General features: G+C 49.6%; 1 pseudogene; it reads left to right on the top strand.

Annotated features, from left to right (window-relative positions):
- Positions 1–1,365: 1,365 nt before the first annotated feature.
- The window catches only part of LOC123138910 (uncharacterized), a 47,307-nt pseudogene continuing 34,995 nt past the window's right edge, over positions 1,366–13,677 (top strand).

Here is a 13,677-nt window from a genome sequence, read left to right as displayed (position 1 = left end):
CCTTCCTTGCAACAGAAAACACCTCTGGAGCTCCCCCGCCTCTATCAACTGCACCAACCTTGGCCGCTGCATCAACCTGACCTTGACTAGAGCACGGTCGCGCCCCTCCGCAGTTCATCAGCATCTCCAGGTACGTATCTTGGTTCGTGTTAGATCTGTTCTAGGGTTTCCCAGTTTGTCGGAGTTCATCGCCTGTTCTTCCTGTGGCTTCCTTAGATTGCATAGTGGGATCCTGAACTTAATATCAAAAACATGCGGTAGTGGTTTTAGTATGAATCTTCACAAGCAAAAACCATCCCCTTTGCGGAAGATCTCATCTGAACACATGAAAACTTCTGCTGCCACCACCTTAGGTTTAGAATTTAACTTATTTTCTGAACTGCCGCAGATCCAGAACCACTTAGCAAAAAGAATCACTTGTAATCTGTTGCGCTGAAAACGTGCGAGCGGCTCACACTATAAACCATAACCCACCATATATCATTAGTCCCCTTGCTAAGCCACCAATTCATGTTCACCATCCACATAGCTTGACTCTGTCTTCCGGCTTAATCATATTAACCTTCATAGCACTTATTTTTGATCACTGGCCGGCTTATCATCACAATCCTTAACCCGACAATATTTTCCTTTGTAGTCCAAAAATGTCTAAAGCCAAGACCGTCACCTCATGTAACTGGGTCGTTTCTCGGGTCACCAAGGAAACATTGAACGAGTATGTTCAAACATGCGTCTTAGCCAAAAAAGATGTCATCCCAAGGCACAGAATCCCCTCCTCAGCCGAAGGAAGGAGAAGTAGCTATTTTTACTGATCATCTGCTCCGAAGTTTCACACCCCCCCCCGGCTCAAAAATTTTCCGCGACGTGTTGCATTGTTTCAAGCTCCATCCTCAGGATACCGGGCCCAATTCCGTTTCAAATATCTGACACTTTCAAGTGTTCTATAAGGTGTACCTTTAACAGGAGCCCACTATAGAACTATTGAGGGAGTTTTACTATTTAGACCGGCAGACTGAATTCACAGACGGGCCCAGCCTAGAGTTAGGTGGCATTTCGATTCAGAGGTGGAAAGAAGCCACCTTCCCAGCCGCCAAACTGCCCAGTCATCCGAGGGACTGGAACCAAACTTGGTTTTACTGCCAAGAAACTTCTCCAAAAGGGGAGAATCCTCTGTCGGGTTATCGTTAAAACCGACTTAGCAACAGGCACCACATCCCGGAAAGGATCAGCATAGAAGAGAGGGCCAAATATATGCCTGTTTTTTCAAAGATCAGAGCCTTAATGGCTAATGGCTTGACTAGTACCGACCTAGTCCGATGTTGGGTTGCATGGAGAATTCTGCCTTTAAGCCGCTGATCCGGCTTAATGTGCGAGTACACTCGAGATGTCAAAGATCCCCAATGCCACTGCCAGATAGAGCTAATAGATGAAGACATCAACTACATGACCAAAACCCTGCTGAACGAGAGCTTGGCAGAATGCAGCAAAACAGGGTTAAATCCTTTTTGTGTTCTCAACAAACCGCCAGCTGTAAGTATTTCAACCATTTCAAACTTAAGCATCTTCCCTTGAATTATTTTCTTAACCATGTGATTGATGCAGGCCGGCTCTTCTTTCTGGAATAAGAAACTTCAGGACAAACCGGCGAAGAAGAAACGGACAAAGAACAATGCTCCAAAAAAGCCTGCCAAGAAGAAGACCAGCCCTTCTGACTTGGACGATAATGATGAGTCAGAGGTAATACTTGACTCCCTTGTCTCATTTTTTGTACATCTTAGTGATAATGATCACTATCAGGATGATGCGGAAGGAAGCCAAGCAAATGCTGCAGAGGTAACTATCCTTTCCTCCGACTCTGAACCTCTGATCAGACAGAGAGTGCGTCAGGCGAGCGGGAAAGTAAGGTTTTCTCACCCTTTAGGTTACTTGGATCCCAACTTTATATTGAAGAAACAACAACACGAAGCTCATCGCAGAACCTGGAACAGCGGCGGTGGGATATTATCTTCCGGCTTACCCAACATGCCGGTTCCTCGCAAGCGCCAGGCAAAGGTTTCAAAAATTTCCGGCTTAGCTTTTCCAAAGACGGGTCTTTTCCGACCACCTCTTAACCCTTCTGATTCAAACTATCAAGGAACCTCTCACTCTTCTTCTGGGGACTCAAGTAGGACTCAGGTCCCTCTTTTCAAGACTGTACCTGGGCAAGAACAGTTAAGCTTGCCTATTTTAACACTTTATTCAATTGATATACTTATCTCCTCATGTGTTTCTTTCGGTGCTATGGACAAACCTAGCAAGAAGCTAAAAGTTACTAAGCCGGCCGAACATCCCAAGGTCACTGATCCAGAGAAGCAGACAAATATCTGAGTCTTTGCATCAAACTTCTGAAGCAGCCATGGATGATCCGCCACCACAGGAGCACCCTATCACCACTAACCCCATGAATGTTGATCCAGAGAATGCTAAGCCGCCCTGCCCCGGTCAGCCGGCTCAAGAAACCGAATACGTCATAGTTACTGGGAAGGCTTACACAACACTAGGAAACCCCACCGTCTTGTCCAACCACAGTGCCAAAGAGGAATTCTCCGCTGCTGACAAAGGCAAGTGGAAACTGGATCTGGAGAGAGCTATGCTCAATTCAATCCCCAGGAGCTTCACGCGGGTTATTTGAACTGCCTCCACACCAGCCGTGACTTTTGAGGCCGACTTGGTTAATCTCATGAAGGATTGTTTGGAGGTAAGCAAAAAAATTTGTCTCATACAAATATATAAACTTGTCAGCCACCAAGTCTACTCGATATGATAAACTTGAATATGATGTAGGCTTTAAATATCCTTGTTGATCTTGATATCCATGTCATAGCATGTTAGATCTGCAGATCAACACAAGTAAGGTTTTCTCACCCTTCGGCGCCGGCGAGATCTCCCTTTTGGGAGGGACGCGCACCTTCACATCCGACGCGTGGGGGAGCCGTCGTGTCTGGCGGAGGAACTCCAAGTGCCCGTCGTGGACGTTGGAGCCGTCCCAGTCGCATGCACGGCCGCTATGCGCCATGGGCTCCATGCTCGACGGTGGTGCGAGGCGGCTGTGGCACGAAGAGGTCCGATGACGGTAGGCCACAGCAGCGCTCCAGCGAGAGGAGAGGGTGCAGAGGTAGCGAGAAGAAGGAGGAAGGCAAGACGAAGGGCAAGGAGGGTGCGCGTGCGTTCTGCTGCCCCCTCCTCCCCCTACTTATAGCCCCCTAGCGGCGGAGCCAAGGGGGCGAGACGTGGGGGGGTGCAAGATTAACTACGCCGACTCCCCCCATGACCCCGCGTTTTCCGCACTGTAATGGCGTGTATTAACCGCACCTTGGAAGCGCAACCGCCCACCTCGGCCGCAGCGAATCCGTGCGTGCGCCGAGGCCCTGTAGTGGTGGGCCCAGGCATGCAGCGACATCCCGTTGTGCGGATGGGCTGGCAGGCCGGCATGGCTTGCTGGCGCTGCGTGGCGAGCGAGCAACGAGCAGCAAACCTGTCACCCGGCTAGCACGTCACCCGGCCTCCACCGTGACGATTCGAATTCACCAAGTGTCCGGTCTGGCCATAGCCATCTCCTAGCAGTCGTCGTCTCTAGAAGGTGGACGAAGCAAAACTACCAGACCACAAAAAGTAAGAAGCTGCCAAGGCTCCTCGATATTCATCCGTGGTGCCCCACCAGCTTCGGGGACTACTGTCGGAGTAAATGACCACGGGTAGCCTCATCAGCCCCCCATGGTATTTCAAGACATCAAGGCAGGTTGCGCCCCTCACGCCCCCCGGAAGCGCGACCGGCTTCTTCGGCCAGCTGGTCGAAGAGGCCAGCTGCTGGAAGGCGGCAAAACAACAGAAGGCGGCCACGAAGAGGCCGACTACTAGCCGGCGGCCCCTTGTCCCCTCAAAGTTTGCACCCCATTACCACGATGAGACGGGGCATGGCTACAGTGCAACCTGCCACCCCCGAACCACGGGCGGATTATGGACATAGTGTGGTGTACGAAACGGACACCTCTCGGCCGGCGCGGCACTGTAGGCACGCAACTCGTGACAAAACCTATGCCAGAGGGAGCCATGCTCCCACAACGGGCAGTTGGTACGGCCCGCAGGTGGCGAGCCCTACCTGTCTGCGAGATACCAGAAGGCGGCGAACCCCAAGCAGGCGGACACAAGGGTGGTCCGACTCCTAGCAGGCGGCCCGTCTCCCCCTTGGAGTCTGCGCACCATTAATCAGATGAGACGGGGTGTGGCTAGAGTGGGCGCTCGCCAGGCGGCGGGAATGTGGCCATGCTCCCCCCGACAAAGCCTCCGTCATCAGTTGCGAGGCTACAGTATAAAGCAGTCAACATGGCCCGCAGGCAACGGGCCCTACTTGTCGGCCGAGATCACGATAGTCGGTGGGACCCACCAGGCGACGGGCCCCAGCAGCCGGCGGAGAAGCCGGCGACCAGAGACACTGACGGCCGGGCCCGACACCTGGCCGGATTACCATTGTACCCCTGGTGGTAGGCCTATATAAACCCCCAGGCTTCCCGATGCAAGGGGTTCAGAACCTTAGAGATCATACACACACATACATAGAGAGATGAGTAGAGATAGCCTTGCCCTTCTTCCTCCTCTAGACAAACAACTCAAGGAGCAATCTTGTAGCCACGCTATTGACCATAGTGATCATGCGGAGACCCCGCAGAGTAGGACTAGGGGTGTTATCTCCACGGAGAGCCCCAAACATAGGTAAGATTCGTAGGCGTATGCGGTCTCGCTCACTTTCGCTTCTAGAGCCTGCACTACTAGGAAAAGGCGTGCTAGTGGCGCACCTGTTTTGCCTACTAATGGCGCACTACTGGTGCGCCACTAGCACCACGCCATTAGTATTAAATACTAATGGTGCACCACGCAGTGCACCATTAGTATAGCCCAACGTGCGCCATTAGTATGCCTCCAAGGGGGCCATATTTACCCATGTGCTTTGGCATACTAATGGCGCACTTGGGGGTGATGCGCCATTAGTATCCTTTCTGCAGTGCGCCATTAGAGTGCTGAGTGGTGCACCATTAGTATGAATATTAGGGATTATTTTTTTTCTTTTGTGATATTTGCACAGGTTACAAATATATTATTGGACAGAATATAGACAACACCACACAACAACAGCAGATTCATTAAATAAAATAGAAGATTAGTCTCCGAATACAATTCATCATATTAGTCTCTGAATTCAGAAGACCGAACAAAGATAGAATATTACAAGTCTCGAGATCGTGAGTAGTGAGTTTGTCTCCACATTACAAGTCGATATCGATCATCTAAACTACCGTCACATAGAAGAGATCTGCGGTCATCACGATGAGCATCATCGTGATGAAACTGGTCTTCATCCGGTTCCTCCAATGCTCCCTCCTCTCTCCCGCTAGATAGCGCACGTATCTAGATTCCGCCTCCGCCCTAGTGGTGTACCCTTTGTAACTGTTACTGCTAAAACAGTGATCCTGTCTCCGACACTCCTCCTAGTCGTCGTAGACTCCGGGAACCCTACCCTTGTACACGACATACGACGGCATCTCCATGCACTAGCCAAAGAAAATGTTAGTAGCAATTCACAGACAATACATAAGTAATATATAAGTATGCAACAAAAGGATCGGAAGAGAAAAGCAAGACATTAATAGCACGATTCATGGTCCTACTAATAAATAGCATCGGTTACATCTAAATTGAACGACTGTCCACACCAAAGAAACATAGAAGTTCATTAAAGTTTAATTACTACATGAGCTAATCGATGTTTCAGAACTACATATAGCATCACTACTTTCGACTCGACTCATGGGACCGGAGCTTGGATGAAGCCGCCGTCTTTCATGATGGTCATGAAGTTGAGGGCGTTATCAGCCTGCATTTGTAGCATTGTGTCTATCTCACTGTTGGACCGTTGATATCTAAGGTAGAACTGCCCCTAGGTACAAAGGACATCTTGATGGATGATTTCTGCAAACTCCGACTGGATGCGATAGAATTCTTGTCTGATGTCCGTGTCCTAGATTGCCGCCAAGCTTGCAGCCCAATCTTCGAGATTATTTGGTAGTAGAAGGTGATTATGATCCCATGCGATCGCCCGCATGTGATGGAGGGCGTAGTAGGCATCCTTCTAACTGCCAGGTGGCTGCTTGACGGAGGGGAACGTCGTATTGTGGGTGAACACGTGCTTGCCGTACCTACGAACTGTCCTCTTAAAGGTGCCTCCAGATGTGGTGTAGCCGGGGAGACCATCATCAAGAACTTTCTTGATATTTGTGTAGTATATCTAGGACTCACGGTCCGGGTCGAAATACGTGGCCATGGAATATTTCGGGCTTAAGAGGATGAGTGTGCAATGTGTGTCACTGCACAAAACACGAAATGTTAGAAAAAAAGAACGATCGAAATCTAAGAAATCAAATGTTACGGGGCGGTGAGGGGATGAATTACTCGGGAAAGTAAGGCACGAAGAAGTTATCCTTATCTGGGTTTGCCAGAATGACGCCTTCAAGGTGTGAACTCGCAACTTGCTGGTCCCCAGCGCTGCCCAAGATCTTTGCACGCATGTAGAAGGGGTCGACTATCCCGATGTCCGGGGTCTTGTCTCTAATGATCCGCATCTCCAACTCAGTGAAAACATCCGAACGAAGGTGTAGTGCAGCAGATGAAGGTTAAACATAGCAAAGATGTCATCAAACCATAGGATGATCCCCCCGATGGCGCTATCCACAAAGCCCTTGCCCTCTGGCACCTTGGCCACGAAAACCGGGTCCACATTATTCTGGGAGAGATGCCGCTTCTCCAAAGAAAGAACATTGTCATGCGGACTCCGTATAGCACCGGTTGCAGCATTGAGCATATTTGTCGGTAGCATCACCCTACCCGCCACATGCACCCTCCTCGAGATATCCTTAGGTGAAGGTGGCCCGTCTTGAGCACGGATCGTACTCAGTGTCGGCTGGCTCGCACCGACGCCCTTTTTAGTCTTTCATTTCCATCCCTTCTTCTTGATCTGCTGTAATGGGATCGAGTTCTGCTCACAGACCGCCTTCTTGAGCGTGTTGGGGCTGATAATATTTCGCACCTCGGCTATCTGAGGCTCGGTGAAGGTGGCAGTTGGAGGCGTCTCCTGAGAACTGAACGCCAGACGACGCTTGTTGCAATTGGGTGTCTCCGCAGTACTAGCTAGATCGCGGTCGTCTTTTTCAGGGTTGGGTTCTTCAGAAGGAGGCCCGCAGAATTCGTCACTGTACCCATGTTCGGCAAAGTACTTATCGACGTTGGTAAATGTACCATTGTCGTTGTCATTGTCGTCCGGATCCTGTGCCATATGCATGTCCGGATCCTATGCCACAGGGATGTCTGGCATTTCCGATAGCGTTGCGGCGGTCTTGCCATGGCTTGGCGCCAACACGACTGGCGGTCTTGTCTGTGCGGTGGTGTCCCCCGCCCCCAAACGAATCTGGCTCTTCGGCCAAAGCAGGGGCCAGCTTACGCAGGCGGTGAGGGTCATCACATCATCTTCGTCGGCCCCAGCGGGTTGAATCGTAGGTAACAACTCGTCGCAGTCTGGCAGCACCCGAACCAGTTCAACCCTATACACGGTGGGTGGCATCGGATTACCGTGGAACACGGGGTTGCCTGATTGAATGATTCTGCCCTTGGCTACATTGACCAACTCGCCACCCATGAAGTGCAGGAGAGTGCACGGAACGTCGGCGGTGCCCTACGAAAACATGTAGGGCGTCAGGGATGCCTAGTCAAAGGCAAGGAGATGAAGTCATCGGCCGAGAGGCTTAGTTACCATGATGCCGTCGAGCTCGGCTAACGTCGAGGCACCGCCAACGGAGGGCGTGCAACTGATAGAGCGGCCGCTTGCTGGCGAGGTGCCGTCCGGCGTACATCCGGGTGCATTAAGCTCCAATGCCCGTGCCGGCGCCAGAGACACGTATACCGCCTCCGCCGGAGACACGAATGGCGCTGCCTGCGCGTTGTGCGAGTTCCTGGCGGTGAAGCTGGGAACCGGGGGCAGCCCCTGTTGGCCGCCCGCAATCCAAGTCTTCAACCCCTGAATTAAGGTAGGCACCATGGCGGTGAGCGTCGTTCCCAGTTGTTGTCGCACTTGCTCTTGGACAATCTCCGGTATCTGCGCCACTTGTGCCTTGAGTTCTTGAACCTCGCGCGATTGGCTTTCCGAGCTGGTCTTTTTCTACTTTCGCCCACCAGCGGTATAGTATGACAACCACTTTGTGGACAAGCCTTTGCCGGCCACACGACCAGCTGACGACGGCTTACTGAGCTTATCCTTGTTTTTCATTACGTTCAACACCCTATTTAAAGGGGTGTCAAAAGGGGAGCTCTGAGATGACCCCGCACTACTGCTTTCAGTGTCCTGCGGAAGGAACGTGAACCATTTAGAAATATTGGGGATTAATTAGAATGCAACCATATGGAGTTAATTACGCGGGGGTGTATTCTTTACCAGAACAAGCTCAAGCGCCCTGGTCTTCGGATCCGTGGTAAGCTCCTTTGTGACCGGGTCCTCCTCTACCGGGCCCTGACAAAGTTCCTGGCCTGCTTGTCACGGTATTTCTGGAAGCGGGGCGGTAGGCCTTGCTCGGCACGCTCCGCGTCCTCCTTGTCCCATATAGGCTCCGCCACTCTGTAACCGCCGGGACCGAGTTGGTGGACCCCTAAGTTCAACTGCCGCATTTATTTCCCCCACTGACTTGATTCGGAGGTTGCGCTGCTCTCGCACTTGATCTTGAACTCCTTGTAGTCAACTTCGCTGATCGAAGGATTTTTCTCCTTAATCTTCTCATAACTATCACCTTTTTAAATCATTGCCTTCACCGTGCATCTCCAAGTACACAGGGCCGTGCTCATCCTCGTGAGGGCGGCACTTTTCACTTTATTCCCTGAGAGGCGTGTGTTTGCAAAGTCAATGGGGAACTTGTATCGTTCGTGTAGCTTCGTGAAGTGGAGGCTGCGCAAATTCCCTCGGTCCTTATGCCTTAGGTTCTCGGTGTTGATCAAGACGGTGCTTCGGAGAATGCACCCGAGCTGAACCGAGTATTCCTTCACTAATTGTTTGGGCACCATTGGATGCCCGTCGGAGTTCACTTCAGTAAATTCCTCCTTGATGGTGCCGAGCACGTTCGGGCGTCGGTCCCTCCGTTGCCTCTTCGGTTGGCTGCCATCTGTGCGTGCGCCGCCATCATCAGTGGTGGCATCCTCGGCGGCACCATTAGTGGTGTCATCCCCGATGCCCTTGGTGTTGTGTAGTTAGGATCGGTGTCTTCCACGGCATCCTCATAGCAGTGAGGTTCTTCCTCCATCTCTTGGGACAGCTCCCAGAATTGTTTGCCGCCCAAACCACCTGCCTCATCGTTGTGGGCCATGTTTCGCTCTAAATAGGAAAAAAGTTTGGTCAAAAAGTTGGTTATTGTCAAGGAACAAGATCATGGTCTCATCATTTAGGGTTTGTCGACACCGAGGCATCCTGAAAGCTAGGCTTTTATCATTTAGAGTTTGTCGACGCCGAGGCACCCTAAAAGCCTATGCGTACATCATTTAGGTTTTATCAACACCGAGGCACCCTAAAAGCCAAGGTTTTATAATTTAGGGTTTGTCGACGCCGAGGCACCCTAAAAGCTAAGCTGGGAAGGAGAATTCTAAGTTGGGCCTAATCACTTGGCTCTATTGCCACCTATGGTTTAATGCAGCAAGAATAAAGGGGCAGTTGATCCTACTTAATTAAGTACTAAGACTCTGGCCCATGCATTAGTCACAGGTACCCCATATGTCCTATTTTTAGCAAAGTCATGCTAAAATTCACGGAAAAATTCAGCATGACCTTTGCTGAAAATAGGACATATGGAGTGCCCGAATTTGCCGGAACGGAAGTTAATCGACATTCCAGCAAACTCAAGGGCCTCTCGGGGTACTTGCAAAATCATCACGACACGATGGTCGGAGACAAAACCTAGCAAACTAGCACCACAATGTGCCTCTACTTTAATATGGATGAAAAGGCCATAGACCATATGGTCCTCTACTTTCATATGGACAAAAATCAGCTCAACTTATGTGAGCTTCCATTCTAGATCTAATAGGTCACCCAACAAAAAATCATCAATAGTTTAGCAAGTATGTACCCTCAAGAATGAACATATAGCAATATCTGTTGTCCCCCCATAACATACGGAAATCTAGCTGAAGAAGAGCGGAAATCTACACTCTGGAGCAAACACACATTTACACAAAGTTCACGACAAACAACCAACTCATACCCCCTGACACCACTAAATTCTTATACGTAATTACACTGTATATTCACTTTATAATTACAGAGAGATTAATCTGAAATTACAACAAAAAGATTACAGCTAAAGAAGTAATTACAGCAAGAATACTCTGTAATTACATCAAAGATTACATTAAACAATGAAATTGAAGTGCACTGCAATTACAATGAGATTGCATTGAAAGTACACTGGAACAAATGCAAGAATAAACCAATGAATTACAGTCAAAATGCACTCAAATAACAGTGCAATTACATATAATATTTACACTAAAACACACTAAAAATGCACTGACAGCACACAGTAATTACACTACCATATTCCAGATAAAATCCACTAAAAATTACACTGAAAACTAGAACCTACATGATAATTGACAGGTAACTTAAATGTGATTTGGAACCCTGAATGAGCATACAATTACAGAGCAAGAATAGAAAGTTTGCTGCCTATTCAAACACATAAACAAAACACTACTTGAAACTAGATAGGTGAAGCGATGATAGGTTCTATATGTAGTATGTGCATTAGCCCCTAGCCTCTTAAATTTCATACAAAATGGCAGGCAACTTTGTCTGCTGTCTATATGTAGTATGTGCTAACCTAGCATTTTAGTTATGGGTAGCACGGGTGTGCCATGGCACACCCTAAATTATGAGATTTTGTTTTTTATCATGCCATATTGTATAAAATTCAAGGACCGAGAACAGCATGCACACCCAATATTTCCACTGTAATTTTTTTTGGAGTTTTCACACCCTTCGCTTTATTCCTGGCTATGCCACTTACAAGAAGTGGCATCGTGAACAGGTGTGAGCTTGCCACAGAATGTAAACTTCAAAAAAAAGGAAGGACTGGATAGCATCTCACTTGTCACATCACATAATTTCCTAGTTGGAGAATACTCATTGATAAAAGTACTCTTTGTTAAATTTTCAATCATGTATCTACAAAAAAAAGATTTGACAAAAAATCTATACTCGCACATTATGTATCTTCGTAAGAAGCTATACATTCAGGCCTGCTACTATTATACTGTCAATTTCCGGAGTTGTACCATATGCCACAGCTTTTAAGAAATCAAAACCCTTGTTTAGTCTGAAAACTTTGAAGTATTCGTTCACCAGGGATCCTATTCAGAAAATATGGTTCCTCCTCGAACAAAAAAAAGGTCTCAGGCATTCTCACGTAGCAAAGTTTTAGACAGGAAAAACATTAACATGTCAAAACACTACCAGGATGTGCTCGCTGCTGGAACCACCTGGCGAGGGGAGGGGTCTGGCTTGGCTGCCGAGGTGCAGGGACAGGGGAGGAAGGAGGAAGGAGGAGAGGTACCTGGGCGGGCGCTGCCGGTCGCCGGAGGGGTCGGGGTCGGGGTCGGCGGCGATGGCGGCATCGAAGGGATGGCTCGAGCGCGTCCGAGCTCGTCCGGGTCCTCGTAGTCGAAGAGGAAGACGACGGCGGTCCTCCTGGGTGCCTTGGTTGGTCGTGGAGAGGCCAGCGGCCACATGCTTCGCGGGTCGGTGGCGGTCGTCGTCCTGCACCCCGTGCGGTCGTTGGCGGTGCAGAAAATGCAGTGGTGGGGGGCGCAGGGGCGCGGGGGCAGCGGCACGGGGGAGCTGCAGTTGTGGGGGCGCAGGGGCAGCGGGGGTCGGGGCGGCGGCGTCGTGGGTCTGGGCAGCGGGTGGATCTGGCAAGGGAGAGGGACGAAGGGATCTAGCGAGGGAGAGGGACGAATTAGCTAGTGGGGGAAGATTACTAATGGTGCACCCCGCAGTGGTGCGTCATTAGTATGTTTTTTATAGCAATGGTGCACCCCTGAGCGGTGCGCTATTAGAAATCTTTTTTTATATAGCAATGGCGCACCACCCGGAGGTGCGCCATAAGTAACATTTTTTTTCACAGCAATGGTGCACCACCTAGCGGTGCGCCATAAGTATTTTTTTATCACTTTTTGTTGCATCTAATAATGTTTTAGAAAATGAATATGAATATGAAATAGTAATAAGTTTTTATAAAAACACATGCCAGGTGCTATGTGTGCTTCTTTGGCTGCCAAACGGATTGACTCCATCGGTGCTCGCGCCCAGCACAATGTTCCTTCGATCCTTCCCAAATTCTGGGTGTTCGAAGTTCAACGCTTGCCACTGGCTCCCATACTTACGGTGACTCAGCATCTTGTCTTTTTATTTATCTCCGGATAATTTGCGTCATCGTGCCAACGTAGGAGCTTTGCTACCTTAAGGTCCGCGAAATACCGCTGCAGACGAGGAGCGATCGGAAAGTACCACTACACTTTTCGCGGAGCTTTCTTCCTCTTCTTGTATCGAGTGACGCCGCACACTGGACATATGGAAGACTCCGCATGCTCGTCCCGATAAATGATGCAATTGTTAATGCACGCATGGTATTTCACGTGCGGTAAATCCAGAGGACACACGATTTTCTTCGCCTCCTCGAAACTGGTCGGGCACTTGTTCCCCTTGGGAAGACGTTCGTGCCAGAATGACATGTTCTCATCGAAGCATGCGTCGGTCATTTTGTGTTTTACCTTCATCTCCAGAGCCATGAGCGTTACTTTCAGGCGGGTATCCTTGGGCCTGCATCCTTCATAAAATGGAGTAACCGCATCTATCTCCAGTTGATCCAGCTTGGCTTTCTCTCGGGCGGCTGCTCTTGTGTTATCCGTCTTCTTGAGAAGCAGCTCTTGAATATGAGGGTCCTACACCCAACCCATCGATGGTCCATCGTCGTTCACTCCGGCATCTTCATCTTCACGATCATGCCCTTCGTCTGCTCCGGCATCTTCCTCATCAGCATGTCCTGCATCTTGTACATCATGACTGTGTACAACATCACTGTCGTGATCATGTCCTAGAGATTCTTCGTCTTCTCGCCCGCCCGAGCCGCGGTGGTTGTCCTGCTACCCTTCCTCATTTCTTGCCCGGCCCCCATGGACGACTTCAAAGTCATCTTCATCACCTTGCCACCGATAGCCATCCATGAAACCATGCAAGAGCAGGTGGTCCCGCACCTGCCCGGAATGCGGGTCCGCAATATTTAGCAGGTTTCGGCAGGCGCGCTGCTGCTATTTAGCACCAGTGTGCTTCTTTGACCCACACTACTGCTAAAGTTCTGTGTATAAGGTTTTCCCTAGTAGTGCTTGATTGACATTGATGAGTATAGGGGTTACAAGAGTTGATCTACCTCTGGATCGTAATCACTAAACCCTAGATGTCTAGCCTATGTAATTTCTAATAGCCTCTACGGGCCAAACCCTCCGTTTTATATAGACGCCAGAGGGGGCTAGGGTTGTACAAAGTTAGTTTCACAACAA

This window comes from Triticum aestivum, chromosome 6B (genome assembly GCF_018294505.1).
Source record: "Triticum aestivum cultivar Chinese Spring chromosome 6B, IWGSC CS RefSeq v2.1, whole genome shotgun sequence".
Taxonomy (NCBI): Eukaryota; Viridiplantae; Streptophyta; class Magnoliopsida; order Poales; family Poaceae; genus Triticum; species Triticum aestivum.
The sequence above is the reverse complement of the archived record's forward strand: the minus strand, read 5'-3'. Positions and strand labels throughout refer to the sequence as shown.